The 14305-nt window shown below is 44.7% G+C and overlaps 1 protein-coding gene across 3 annotated transcripts in view; it reads right to left on the bottom strand.

The window, feature by feature from the left end:
• Positions 1 to 6422, bottom strand: part of tax1bp1b (Tax1 (human T-cell leukemia virus type I) binding protein 1b) — a 115242-nt gene extending 108820 nt beyond the window's left edge. For 2 of the 3 annotated variants that reach the window (XM_060824621.1, XM_060824620.1), the window contains exon 1: positions 6260 to 6421. The gene's annotated coding sequence lies outside the window, so the exon portion shown is untranslated. Of the gene's footprint in view, positions 1 to 6259 lie in introns of all 3 variants that reach the window. The other variant, XM_060824619.1, reaches the window with a different exon arrangement.
• Between the last annotated feature and the right edge of the window lie 7883 nt (positions 6423 to 14305).

Here is a 14305-nt window from a genome sequence, read left to right as displayed (position 1 = left end):
GACTTGGGAAGTACTGTAATCTTAAGGGGCCAAATGGGATTTGACATAATAATGCTAGCATTAAAGGTTATTGTAAGTTTGTTCCTAATAAAGTTGCAACGGTTTTGCATTGGTACCGGCTTGTATTTATATTGATTTGACTGTTTTGGCATTGTGGGGCACCTGGGCAAATTCTTTCATAAATTCTGGTCAGAGTACTCTAATTTTTTTTAAGGAGAGACTAAACAACACAATACAAAACCTGAAAGTATTTTATGAACAAATAAACAAAATAGTCAAAGGAAAGGCAAGGGAAATTGGAAAATAATATAAGCAGAGTCCACATGTCCGAATTTCAAATGAAAACTTTGCATGGGATTTAACCGAAAAGACTCCTGCTGTTGTCACAATAAGGGAGGTACTACATAACTGGATAGGATAAAAATTAGTAACAGTGGTATGCCAAACACTGGCCATGCTCAAAGTAGAAAAGTCATTTTGTCAAGATGAAAGTAGCCTCGGTTGCTGGAAGTTTGATGGTGCATATTCTGGAGATTTTGTCCAATCTTCCAAACCGCTTTTCATCAAGTGAGACCATAGGATTATAACCATTCAAATAAAAAAGGGGATTAAACCTGGAGGAAGATTAACTCTGGGTAGGCATCTTAAAATTACCTGGCACACTTGTACAGAGAATAATCTTGATTAGAATTAATGGACACTTCGAAAAATACAAGAGAATAAAAGAAAGCCATCAGTCAAGGACAGATATTGGCAATATTTCTCCAGGCTGTGTGGTGTTGTTTTGTAGATAATGGAATGGGTTGGTGTCTATTTAGACTTTCAAAAGGTATTTCAGAAAGCATTTGATTGCACGATTGAAGCCCATAGGATTTAAGGAAAAAAGTGTTTTCATGGATTATGAAAATGGTTAGAAGACAGAGTGCAAACTGTTGCTTCTAAGATAGGATGGAAGTAATTCAGGGATGATCCCCCATCAATTAGTGCTGGGACAATCTTCTTGTTACAAATTTACATCCTGGCCTGAACCCACAAACTATAATTTCTGTGACTGGAGGTAACACAAAACTCAAACGTAGCCATTACCGAATAGCATGGTAACAAAGGACATAAGCTGGTACAATGGACAGACACAAGCAGGTGAACACAGAAGCACAAGATGATGCATTTTGGTAGGAAGAATAAGTAGTAAATAATCCAATTTTTAAGGGGGCACTGGAACAAAGGGGTATGAAAGTGCACACACAAGCCTTGGAACACAACTTGACGAGCTACAAAGGCTATGAGAAAGCATACAGCATAATTGGAGCTACAAACAGAAGCAGAGTACAAAAGCAAAGCATTATTTCAAACAAAAGCATAATATCACAGATGCTGAAAATCTGAAGCAAAAAAAAATGTTTAGAAAAACTCAGGTCTGCTAGCATCTTTGGAGAGAGAAAAACAAAGTTATTGTTTCAGGTCAAATGAAATCACATAACTCGAAAAGTAATTCTGAGTTTTTTCAGCACTTTCTCTTTCGAAAGCCATATTAAAATGTTTGTAATGCTGTAGTTGGGATCACACCAATTTATTCTAGGCACCACACTCAGGAAAGCTGTGAAATCATTTAGAAAGGATACAAAAGGAGATTTAAACAAAGAAGAACAAAGAAAATTTACAGCCCAGGAACAGGCCCTTCGGCCCTCCAAGCAGAAGCCGATTAAAATATAATGTCTAAACCTGTCGGTCAATTCCTAAGCATCTGTATCCCTCTATTCCCCACCTACTCATGCATTTATCCAGACGCATCTTAAATTAATTAATAAATAAATTAAATTAAATTAAATGCCTGCCTCTACCACCTCTGCTTGCAACGTGGCCCAAATGCCCACCACCCTCTGAGTCAAGTACTTGCCGCGAGTATTCCCCCTTAAACTTTCCATCTCTCACCTTGAAAGCGTGACCTCTCGTTACTGAATCCTTCACCCTGGGAAAAAAAGTTTGTCTGTATCCACCCTGTCTACGTGATTTTGTAAACCTCAATCAGGTCCCCTCTCAATCTCCTTGTTCCTAATGAAAATAAACCAAACCTACTCAACCTTTCTTCACAGCTAACACCTTCCATACCAGGCAACATCCTCGTAAAACGTCTCTGCATCCTCTCCAAATCGTCCACATCCTTTTGGTAATGTGGCGATCAGAACTGTACACAGTATTCTAAATGCGACCGAACCAATGTTGTGTACAATTTTAACATGACTTGCCAGCTCTTATACTCAATACCCCGTCCAATGAAGGCAAGCATACTATATGCCTTCTTGACCATTCTATCCACCTGTGCCGCAACCTTCAGGGTACAATGGATCTGCACTCCCAGATCTCTCTGCCCATCAACTTTTCCCAAGGCTCTTCCATTCATTGTTTATTGGAATGGAACCAGGTATGTAAGTCTTCCTTTATTTGGAGAAATTAAGTTTAATTCCTTGAGCAAATACACTCAAGGTCAGATTTGATGAGGGTGTTCAGAATCCTGAAAAATTCAGAATACACAAGGAGGATCTGTTTCCAATACACAAACTTAAGCTAAATGCAAAAGACCCACTGGGACACAACAAAGAAGAACTACACAGATTGTACTGATCTATAATGTGAACTTATTCACTTTGGTCTGAAGAACAGACAACAAAAGTAATTTCAAAACACAGTGAGAGATGAACAAAGGATGGCACCCAGAATACTTGTACACATTTAAACAACCTACGAAAACTAACACACAGGTAAATCAAGCAATTAGGAAAGTAGAGGTCACATGAGCCAATACTGCAAGGATTATACGTGTTGAAAAGTCTTGTAGCAAGTAAGAGACACATGTATTCAACAACACTTACATATTCTCACCAAGGATAGATATACTTGACTTAGCAGACATACAAAGGTTCACTGGATTGCTGCCTGGAATGAGGGCTGATGTAGGAAGATAGACTGCTGAAAATGGGCCTACACTCTCAAGGTTAAAATAAAAGGTGATCTCATTGAAATATGTAAAACCTTGACAGGGGCAAGATGCTAAAGGATGATGGAAGCTATTATTATAGTTATCTTGAAAACTTAGATCGGCAAATATTTGAAGTGTGAAGAAAAAGCATTTATTTTGATGTAGAAAAAGCTGTATCCACATTGTACCATGCCAACAAAGACAAACCAATAGATAAATTGAATCACATTATTCCAAAAATCTTTAGTCATTTTGTTTCACACTTGCACTAATAAATTCATTACAAAGTGAATTTAGTCTTATTTTAGTGTGTCCCCATAAGAAAATTTTAAAACCAAAAATACCCACCAATAAGCACAACAGGCAGCTACTGTAAACAGGGGTTCTTGCTTCTGTAACCACAACAATAAACACCACAGCCAGTACTTGTGACTGCCCAACAGACAAGCAACTGGAGCAGAACAATGAGCCCTTTTAGAGTCAGAGAGGTATACAGCACTGAAACAGACCCTTCGGTCCACCTTGTCCATGCCAATCACTTTTCCCAAACTGAACTAGTCCCATTTGCCTGTGTTTGGCTCATATCCCTCTCAACTTTTCTTATCCATGTACTTGTCCAAATGTCTTTTACATGTTGCAATTGTATCAGCTTTGACCACTTCCTCTGGCAGCTCAATGGTTCAGTGGTTAGCACTGCTGCCTCACAGCACCAGGGTTCCAGGTTTGATTCCAGCCTCAGCGACTGTCTGTGTGGAGTTTACACATTCTCCAAGTGTCTGCATGGGTTTTCTCCCACATTCCAAAGATGTGCAGGTTAGGTGAATTGGCCATGCTAAATTGCCCACAGTGTTAGGTGCATTAGTCAGAGGGAAATGGGTCTGGGTCAGAGGGTCGGTGTGGACATGTTGGGCCAAAGGGCCTGTTTCCACACTGTAGAGAATCTAATCTAATCTAACATACTTGAGAGGAAATGTCAAAATACCTGTTCTTTAATTAATCAACATGCCTCCTACTTTGTCTTCGTATGACATGTGGAACAGTCCATCTTCCGCAGCTACACTGGCACCACCCCGCACCTTTTCCTCCGCTACATCGATGACTGTATCAGTGCTACCTCGTGCTCCCACGAGGAGGTTGAACAGTTCATCCACTTTATCAACACCTTCCACCCCGACCTCAAATTCACCTGGACAGTCTCAGACTCCTCCCTCCCCTTCCTAGACCTCTCCATTTCTATCTCGGGCAACCGAATCAACACGGACATTTACCATAAACCAAACGACTCCCACAGCTACCTAGACTACACCTCCTCCCACCCTGCCCCTGTAAAAATGCCATCCCATATACCCAATTCCTTTGTCTCCACCGCATCTGCTCCCAGGAGGACCAGTTCCAATACCGAACAACCCAGATGGCCTCCTTCTTCAAAGACCGCAATTTCCCCCCAGACGTGGTCAACAATGCTCTCCACCGCATCTCCTCCACTTCCCGCTCCTCCGCCCTTGAGCCCCACCCCTCCAAACGCCACCAGGACAGAATCCCACTGGTCCTCACCTACACCCCATCAACCTCCATACACATCGTATCGTCCGTCGCCATTTCCTCCACCTCCAAACGGACCCCATCACCAGGGATATATTTCCCTCCCCTATCAGCGTTCCGAAAAGACCACTCCCTCCGTGACTGTCAGGTCCACACCCCCCACCAACCCAACCTCCACTCCCGACACCTCCCCCCTTAATTTCCTCCAAGGCCCCAAGGGATCCTTCCATATCCGCCACAAATCCACCTGCACCTCCACACACATCATTTACTGCATCCGCTGCATCCGATGTGGCCTCCTCTGTATTGGAGAGACAGGCTGCCTACTTGCGGAACATTTCAGGGAACACCTCTGGGACACCCGGACCAACCAACCCAACCAACCTGTGGCTCAACACTTCAACTCCCCCTCCCACTCCACCAAGGACATGCAGGTCCTTGGACTCCTCCATTGCCAGACCATAGCAACACGACGGCTGGAGGAAGAGCGCCTCATCTTCCGCCTAGGAACCCTGCAGCCACAAGGGATGAACTCAGATTTCTCCAGTTTCCTCATTTCCCCTCCCCCACCTTGTCTCAGTCCCAACCCTTGAACTGAGCATCACCTTCCTAACCTGCAATCTTCTTCCTGACCTCTCCGCCCCCACCCCGGCCTATCCCCTCACCTTAACCTCCTTCCACCTAACACATTTCCAATGCCCCTCCCCCAAGTCCCCCCTCCCTACCTTTTATGTTAGTCTTCTGGGCACACTTTCCTCATTCCTGAAGAAGGGCTCATGCCCAAAATGTCGACTCTCCTGCTCCTTGGATGCTGCCTGACCTGCTGCGCTTTTCCAGCGACACATTTTCAGCTCTGATCCCCAGCATCTGCAGTCCTCACTTTCTCCTACTGTGTCTTACTCAAGTATTTGAAATAAAACTCCACATTGCCTTTCTTATAAACATATAGGGGACCGCTCAACTAAATTTCTCAAGGGTGTGTAAAGTGGCAAAGTTTATTTCATGTAACCTGGAAGATTTAAAAAACTGTTCAACCTTTCCTTGCGTTCGTACACCCTTCGTAAAAATGTTTTTCTCCACCAGTTGTGATGCTTGCTTCTTGTTTTATGTTGTACTTCTCAGGACATTAACGAATGTCAACTCTGATTCTTCTCCAGCTGATCTGATGAGCTTTTCCAGCAATTTCTCTCTTTTATGGTTGTTTTTGTTGGTGAACAAACCTATGATTATGGAAGTGTACAAGAGTGCTCTCCAGGCAGGATCCGCAACACAGGAAGTCACTGTCAACAAACCTTCGTTATCTGACATTCACCCTTCTCCTTCAGGGGAAGCAAGCAGCAAAACGGTAACATTTTACCTCACATTCAGGGAAGATGCGTTGGAGACGTTTACAAAAGAATCGAAGATACTTGACCCCTTTGACCTCGAGTCGCCGATGACCCAAATATGGGGGAGGGGGAAGGGGGGGGAGGAGGAGGAGGAGGAGGGAGAGAAATTACAAGGAAAGCTCCTCAGTCTCAATAACACCTTCCACCCGCCCACCCACCATTACCCTCCCCCTTAATCAACCAGCAGCCCATGGCCTTGGCCGTCCTCTCTCCCCCTCCCCACCCCCGGGAGAGAGGACGGAGGCCGGTCTGACTGAGAGCGGATCGGGTCGCAGCGATAACTCCGCTGTCGAACAACAACAACACCACCACCGAGTACAGGCCGCCTCCACTCGGTCGGTCGGTCACTTACCGGGGCCTCTCGCTCTCGCTCTCGCGCTCTCTCTGTGCCGTCAGGGCCCAGCAGACGGGCCCGATCTCGCACTTTTTTTTTCTTCCACCCCTTCCCCCCACCACCAAAAAAAAACGTCGTCACCAGGTCCGCAACCGCCACTGTGACATCACCGATTTCCGTCAAAACCGTTTCCGGGGACTAAGGTCAACAGCCGGGACACTCACCGAGGGAAGAGGTGCGTCACAAAAGGAGGGCCCACAGGGAGGACAATGGGGCGGGGTCTATCTCTCTGTCTCCCACACGCGCGTTCAAAGAGGGGCATCCATCGACATGAGGCGATATGTACATAGGGGGGGGGAAGCTGGGAGGTGGAGTCATAATAAGGAGTTATATATCGAGAGATGGGGGAAGATCACAGAGGGAAGTTCAAGTGGGGGGGGAGAGAGTTCTGGGGGGTATACAGGGGGGGGCGGTCACTAGAGAGTGCAACGTGAGGGGGGTGAAGCTCACACAACAGTAATATGAGGGGTTTTCAAATGGATGGAGTGGTCGTAGGGGATGAGAGAGATATATATACAGAAGTCACATGGTGAGAGGAGGCTCAAAGAGGACTCACAAGGAGATGGGGAGAGCCACACAGATAGGGGGATGGTCACATAGAAGAGGGGAGTCAGATAGACAAGGAGGCACGGTGGCACAGCGGTTAGCACTGCTGCCTCACAGCGCCTGAGACCCGGGTTCGATCCCCACCTCAGGCGACTGACTGTGTGGAGTTTGCACATTTTCTCCGTGTCTGCGTGGTGCTCTGGTTTCCTCCCACAGTCCAAAGATGTGCGGGTCAGGTGAATTGGCCATGCTAAATTGCCCGTAGTGTTAGGTACATGTAGGGGTATGGGTGAGTTGCGCTTCGGCGGGTCGGTGTGGACTTGTTGGGCCGAAGGGCCTGTTTCCACACTGTAAGTAATCTAATTTGAGAGCCACTTGGAGGGGAATGACCAAAGAGAAGGGAGGGAGTCACAGAGAGAAGAGAGTGTCATGGAATGTGGGGGTCACAAATTCCATGACCCCCACACTCACAAAGAGTGGAATGTGGTCATATGGATCTGCAAAGTGGTTTGTGTCATAAAGTAGGTGTCACATTTGGGGAGGGGGAGGATCCGATGCCCCATCCACATTTACTCAGATGCCCCATCACCTTCACTCTGATGCCCCATTCCTGTGAGGATTCCGTATCCAGCATGTTACCCCTACTATGAGATACTCCCAACCCCTCTGATGCCCTTCATCTTCCCCTCAAATGGCCTGAGGAGTGTGTTGGCATCGTGGACAGGGGATGGGTGTCATCAGAGTGGGCTGTGGTACAGAGAAAGGATTGCAGGATGGAGAGGGGATGGGCTATAGAGGGCCAAAGGTTAGCATGGTAGGGGATAGAGAAAAGGGAGGAATTGGCAGGGGGATAGAGAAAAGGGGGGAATTGGGCGGGGGGAATAGATAAATGGGAGAAATTCGGTAGGGGAATAGAGAAATTGGGGGAAATTCGGCAGGAGGAATAGAGAAATAAGGGAAATTGCGAAGGGGGATTTGGGAATGGGGTATAGAAAAAGGGGGGAAATGGGGATGGAAATAGAGAAATGGGTGAAATTTGGAAGGGGGAAAACAGAAACAAGGGAATTTGAGAGGGGGAAATAGAGAAATGGGTATTGGGATGGGGGAATAGAGAAATGGGAAATTCGAAAGGGGGAATACAGAAACAATGGAATTTGGGAGGGGGAATTGAGAAATGGGGGAAATTAGGATGGGGGAATTGAAAAATGGGGAAATTGGGACGGGAGTAGAGAAATGGTCTTATTGAGAAATGGGGGAAATTGGAATGGGGAAATAGAGAAATGGGGGAAATTGGGACGGAGGCTAAAAAATGGGGAAATTGGGAAGCGGGAATAGAGAACAAGGGAAATTGAGATGGGATAACAGAATCTGGAAAATGAGAAGGGGAGTAAAGAAGTGGGAAGTGGCAATAGAGCAATGGGGTTAACTGGGAAGTGGGAAAGGGGAAATTGGGAAGGAGTAGAGAAATGGGAAAATGGAAAGGGGAAATTGGGAAGGAGGAATAGAGAAATGGGGAAATTGGGATGCGGAATAGAGAAATGTGAAATTGAGAAGGGGACTAGAGTAATGGGGGAAATCGGGGAAGGGGGATCATAGAAATGGGAAGGGGAAATAGAGAAATGGGGAAATTCAATACAGTGATGTGGTTAATTGGGAAGTGGGAGAGAGGAAATTGGGAAGGAGGAATAGAGAAAAGGGGGAATTGGAATGAGATAAATTGGGATAAGGAAAGGTGAAATTGGAAAGGGGGGAGTAGAGAAACAGGAAAAATTGGGAAGGGAGAATTGACTAGGGAAATAGAGAAATGGGCAAATTGGGAAAGGGAATAGAGAAATGGGGTAATGGGGAAGGGGAAGATAAATGAGGGATATTGAGAAGGGGGAATCAAGAAACGGAGGACATTGGGAAGTGACAATAGAGAAATAGGGGAAATTGAAATGGAAGAAATTGGGATGGCGGAATAGACAAATGGGGGATATTGGGAAGGGAGTAATTGAGAACGGGGAAAGCTGAGAAGTGGGAATATAGAAATGGGGGTAATTGGGAAGGGAAATTAGAGATATGGGGGGACAAGGGAATAGAGAAATGGAGGAAATTGGGAAGGGGGAATGGAGAAACAAGAGGAAAATTGGGACTAGAGAAGGGGGAAATGGGATAAGGGGGTATAGAGAAGGGGAATAGATGAGGACAGAAAAGGGGGATGCAATAAGTGGTTGTAGAGAAGGGAAAAGATGGCGACAGAAGTGGAGGTAGGGCAAGGGTGAGAGCGAAGGAGTGGGGTGGATAAGCGATGGAGTAAGATGGGAATAGAGAAAGTGGAAAATGGTGATAGAGAAATGGGGACAAATTGTGGACAAGGAAGGGGAGATAGGGAAGGAACGATAGAGAACTGGGCTACAGAGAAAATTGTGAAGGTTGTGGGTATAGAGAATTGGATGGGGAAGGGAAGGAGTTGTTAGAGATACTGTAGAAAGTGGGGATGGGCAGGGAGTTAGAGAATGGGGAGGTCATTAGAGGTGGGGAGGAGCATGGAAGGGGGTGGAGATAGATTGGGGACGAACGTATAGGTGAATGGGAGAGGGGCACATGGGATAGAGAGGCAAAGAGGACAGGTGATGGAGGGTGTATAAAGAGGAAACAGCAACAGGGAGGACAAGAAGGGAGTCATAGTGATGTGAGGAATTTGTGGGAATAGGGAATGGGAAGGAGGTTTAATCAAGAGGAGAGGAAGGCATTGGGAGAAAAAGACAGGGATTGGGGCAGAGTGTGGAATGCTTGAGGAGAGGGCCGGATAGATTAGATTACGTACAGTGTGGAAACAGGCCCTTCGGCCCAACAAGTCCACACCGACCCGCCGAAGCGCAACCCACCCATACCCCTACATTTACCCCTTTACCTAACACTACGGGCAATTTAGCATGGCCAATTCACCTGACCAGCACATCTTTGGACTGTGGGAGGAAACCGGAGCACCCGGAGGAAACCCACGCAGACACGGGGAGAACGTGCAAACTCCACACAGTCAGTCGCCTGAGTCGGGAATTGAACCCGGATCTCAGGCGCTGTGAGGCAGCAGTGCTAACCACCGTGCCACCGTGCCGCCCACTATAGTTCAGCAGGATGGTGGGGAAGAGGGCAAGGAGGGAGGAAGGATGGATTGAGGGAGCGCAGTGAAATACGACACGTGGTTGGAGATGGGGAGGGGCTGACGAGTGATTGGGGAAGGGAAGGGAGGGAAGAGAGCAAAGGAGAGAATTGTGATGGGAGACTGGGAGGGGAAGGTGAGTAGCGGGGGAAGGGAGGCTAGAGAAGGCATGGAGGGGTGTAGGGGAATGTAAGAGAGGGAGAGGTGCTGTGAAGGATAGGGAGGAGTGAGTGAGGAGGGTACTGAATGGCAGGGAGAGTTGGAGGGGGTTTGGGGAAGAGGAGGTGGGCAGAGAGGAGAAGAAGGTGAAGAGCAGTAGAGTAAGGATGAGGAAGGGTTGAGGGGTTTTAGTGAGCGGATAAAAAGTGGGGGAGAAAGGGGGTAAGGGGATGGGTGAGTGGCTTTTGGAGCTGTGGTTGCTCTCCCTCCAACAGTTTATATAATACTATAATACTGAAATACATTTGTGTGGATGGCAGCTGAAATTGCAAGCTTGCTGTGTCAGCACTCAGTGTATACCCAGATGTGACTGCTGTCTCTACACACTGACAATCTGGAATGAATTGTGAAATCTTTACAATCTGTGACTGCAACTTTGTTTAAGCTTGCCCAAGCTTAAGGCTATGCTGTGTATTTGTATCACATATGTCAACAACTCAGTACATCATGTGACTAGATGACAACATAATATCCTTAAAATGTCGAAGAGCCTTAATCCAGAATTGTTACAAGAAAATTCAAAGCAATATTCTTATATTCACAAGAAAGCAGTCATTTGACAGATCAGAAATAGAAATTGCTGTAAAAACTCAGCAGGTCCAGCAGCATCTCTGGAGAGAAATATTTCAGGTGAGGTGACCATTCCTCAGAATTGATTGTTACAAAGAAAAGATTGGTTTCAATGCTAAAGGTGGAGTGGATGGAGGAGTAAATGATAGGTGGAGTTGGAGCCCAGAGATAGAGGAAAAACAGTTGGGAAAGGATTGGGTAAAGATCAGCCTGGGAGAACAAATGGCTTCTACTGGGGACCAGTAGGTCTTTTCCAGCAATTTGTTTTGTTTCCAACCTGTAGCAGCTGCAGTTCTTTGGCTTTTTTGTTTAGGATTTGACAGGACTGATGTGAGTTTTGCTGAAAGACACATTTTGTGAAATCTTTTTGCCTTGCACCCATCAGGACAGTTGGAATTGGTGTTCTTATGAATTCTGCTGAAGAGTGCAAGATGAAAACTTTGACAAATTGTGGAGTTTGTCATCAATTAACAATTTTATTTGACATCTGGTTACACAACAGAAATAGCAAACAGAAAATAAAAAGAAATATCCAAATGTTGGATTGCTCAAATAAAAAAAGAGTAATTGCTGGAACCTCATAACAATTAAGAAACTCGAGATAAAATAACCCAGAAAGTCATGAGCACTGATCTGACGTTTTGGTGCATCTGCTTTGCTTTAGCTGTGTGAGAATCATTGACTCTCATCCATACTCCATCAACATTTACAAATCTAAGTCAGCTTACCCACTCTCCGGGGATGCTGCCTGACCAGCTGTGATCTCCAGCATTTATTGTTTTCAAATGTTTTTATTTTTACAGTATTGACTCAGGGACAGATATTGGCCAAACCACCAGGGATAACTCCACTGCTCTTCTTCACACAGTGCCATGGGATCTTTTGTGTTCACTTGAACAGAGGTGGGACTTCAGTTTAATAGAAGAATGCTACAATGGGCATCCATATGGCAAGCAGATTAGTGGCCTCTAACTTACTGATTGTTCTCTGTCCCTTGTTGAGATAAATTTGTTTCAAGACTAATATTTGATGGAATCTTTCATCAAACTCATAATTGCAAAATTTGATTTTTATCTTGTTCTACAGACTTAATTGTAATTTAACCTTTTCCACCTCAGCTGCCTCTGTACCAAAACTAAACAGACTACTAGGAACATTCTTGTCTATAATTTTCAGATTCTGCAGTTTTATTACCCTTATGCCAATTTTGTAAGCTCCACTTTCTCTCTTCATTCCTACAAACCAAAATTTGCTCTTGAATCTTATCAAGACAAAGTTCGTACATCAACCCGCACACAGTTAGTCAAATATTCAGCCTCATAGAGTTATCCAGACATTCTGTCAAACTTTGCCAAACATAATTCCAAACTAAACTTGTCCCACTTACCTGCTCCAGGCACATATCCCTCCAAACCTTTCTGATTCATGTACTTATCTAAGTGTCTTTTAAATGTTGAGGCTGTGCCTGCATCCACAACTTCCTCAGGAAATTCATTTCACATGCAAACCACCCCCTGCATAAAATATTGTTAATATAATCCACACCCTGCCACCTCCTGTTTTCTTTTGAAACACAGCATGGAACAATTCACCTCTATTCTCTTGTGCTCCTGAGGGTGTCTGTGTGTGTGTTTTTCTTTTATGCTCTGATCCTAAGATGTTTCAATGTTCCACTTCTCTTAAAATGGCATAGCCAAAATGTCAATTTGTCTACTTTCTACAAGGATGTTTTTAGTTTTTTCTATTTTTTAAGATTTGTAGTTTGTTTTCAAAGGTTTTTAGAATCGATTGTTTGATCACCACATTGTTCTGAGAGTAGTACGTGTCATCTAGGAAAGTAATTTGAAAGCAACATTTTTTTTTGGTGAATCCCTATAAAGGCCAATATCTCCATGTGCTTTTTGATGGTGACATCTTCAGAGAGCTACAGTTTCTCCTAACCGATAAATTTGGACAATTATTGTTATTAATGAATTTAGTTCAACTTTGATGGTGAAGAAAGTAGCTCAATGGTCAGAATCAGTGCATCTCCAGAGAAAGTCTGTGTCCATATGCAGTAATGATGGGGAGGAACTGGGGTGGTCAAGTTAAAAATCACACAACACCATGTTATAGTCCAATAGGTTTATTTGAAAGCACTAGCTTTTGGAGCACTCCGAAAGCTAATGCTTCCAAATAAACCTGTTGGACGATAACCTGGTGTTGCGTGATTTTTAACCATATGCAGTAAGACCTAGACAACTTTAAGACTTGGACTGAGAAGTAGCAAATATCATTCTTGCGACACATGTGCTGAAAATGTGTTGCTGGAAAAGCGCAGCAGGTCAGGCAGCATCCAAAGAACAGGAGAATCAATGTTTCGGGCATGAGCCCTTCTTCAGGAAGAATGTTTGAGTATTCCTGAAGAAGGGCTCATGCCCGAAATGTCGATTCTCCTGCATTCAGCTCTGATCTCCAGCATCTGCAGTCCTCACTTCCTCCTTGCTACACATGTGCCAGGCAAGGACCATCTCCAGTAAGTGAGAATTTAACCCTTGTTCCCTGACATTGAATAGTATTACACTTGAAAAATCCCCAATTATCAACGTTCTTGAGGTTATCATTGACCAGTAACTGAACTGGAACTGCTACATAAATACTGTGGCCACACAGCAGTAGATCAGAGGCTAGGAATCCTGCAGCTAATAACTTACTACTTGGCTCCGCTAAGTCAGTCCACCAACAACAAGGCACAAATCAGAAATAGTTTCGATACTCTCCACTCGCTTGGCTGGAATCAGCTCCAACAATGCTTGAAGTTGGCTACCCACTTGATTAGGAGCCCATCAACCATCTTCAACATTCACTTCCTTCAGTGCCATTGCACAGTGGCAGCAAAGTGTACCATTTACAATGTTCACTGCAGTAACTCACCATAATTCCACCCACAACCCCTTTCTAAAACTGCAACCTCTTACATCGATGAAGGCAAGATACATGGGAACACCATGTTGTCATGCTATTTCATCTTGCAACATATCATCATTCCTTCGCTGTAACTGGGTTAAACCCTGGAATTTTCTCCAGCCTTTAAGGGAAGCCCTGACTTTGTGCACTTCAAGGGCTTCATCAGTTCAGGAAGGCAGCGCACCATCACCATTAGGGATTGGCTGGGCTGTCAGAGTCCACATTCCATGAACAAATAATAAATAACAAATTATACAATATTGACCAATATCAATGATAAGAAGAAACATGTTAGTCAAGCCAAAGTGATTGAAAACTTTATGGATCAATACCAGCCATGACTCAGATTGCACTCTTGTCTTAGAGTCACACAACTCTGGGTCCATGTGCCACTCCAAGACTTCAACATAAACGTCAAGGCTGACACTTCCATACAGCGCTGAGCAAGTGTTGCACTGGGAAGTGTTGTCTTTAGGATGGCCTGTAAAATGAAGCCCTGTTTGGTTTTCACTCGTGGATTCAAAAGATCTCAAGGCAGTATGTGAAAAGAGCAGAAAAGCTATTGTTAGGTTCTTTTC

Source organism: Hemiscyllium ocellatum, chromosome 5 (genome assembly GCF_020745735.1).
Source record: "Hemiscyllium ocellatum isolate sHemOce1 chromosome 5, sHemOce1.pat.X.cur, whole genome shotgun sequence".
NCBI lineage: Eukaryota > Metazoa > Chordata > Chondrichthyes > Orectolobiformes > Hemiscylliidae > Hemiscyllium > Hemiscyllium ocellatum.
Note: the sequence above shows the minus strand (reverse complement) of the source record. Positions and strands in the feature narration are given on the sequence as shown.